This window comes from Lucilia cuprina, chromosome 5, assembly GCF_022045245.1.
Source record: "Lucilia cuprina isolate Lc7/37 chromosome 5, ASM2204524v1, whole genome shotgun sequence".
NCBI lineage: Eukaryota > Metazoa > Arthropoda > Insecta > Diptera > Calliphoridae > Lucilia > Lucilia cuprina.
The window spans coordinates 31176872-31177977 of NC_060953.1; positions in this window are offsets into that span (position 1 = coordinate 31176872).

Below are 1106 nucleotides of genomic sequence, written 5' to 3' on the forward strand. Positions count from 1 at the left end.
GGTTGTATGGGGGCTAGGTGAAATAATGGACCGATTTCAACCATTTTCAATAGGCTTCGTCCTTGTGCCAAAAAACATGCTTGGTCCAAATTTCATCAAATTATCTTTGCGGCCTGTACCTTGCGCACAATGTTTACATGGACAGCTAGCCAGCCGGACAGACGGACGGACGGACATGTCTTAATCGACTCAAAAAATGATTCTGAATCGATCGGTATACTTTAAGGTGGGTATTGGACCAATATTTTTGTATGTTACAAACATCAGCACAAACGTATAATACCCTCCCCACTATAGTGGTGTAGGGTATAACAAGAAAGAAAGTACAGTCGGGCGAAACTGACCATATAATACCCTACACCTTTTACAAAAATATTATGTGATTTAGTTGCCATAATAAAGCATTTAAGTTGAATTGTACCTTGTCTTAAGATATACATACATACTTAAACCGTCTATTGCTGAATGAAATTGTGGACATTTAAGTGAAATTTTGATGGAGGCTTTTAATAGAGGCTAGGATATGAGGACCAATTATTATAGAATTCGTGAGGGTCTATAGAAATTAGTTTTTGCAGCTTTTTGTCGAGATATGGATATATTAAACATAATTATGAACTTAAAAGCCCTATTCGGCGGGTTCAGTTGTATGGGGGCTAGATAAAATAATGGACCGATCTTAACCATTTTCAATAGACTTTGTCCCTGCGACAATAGAATATCATATCTTCAAAATAGCGATCTACAGTTAGATTACAAAGTTTACATGGACGGTATAGAACCAATATTATTGTGCGTTACAAACATCAGCACAAACCCAAGATACCCACTTTACTCAAGTGGTGTAGGGTATAAATACAAGTTGGAACTCTTATATAATTAAAGATAACTTGTAGAAAATAGTTTCCAACGAGAAGCCTGCATCACCAAACGATGGTAAAGCTCGTGCTACGATATGTTTATTAGTTGAAGATTTCCAGTTGGTGCATATAAGAAGTCTACGAACAGCATATGAATATGTTATTGAAGAAATTATGTAGAAAGCAATTAAAACATGTGGAAGCACATATATCTGAAATTTCGGAAACTATCAAAGGATAAAGCGG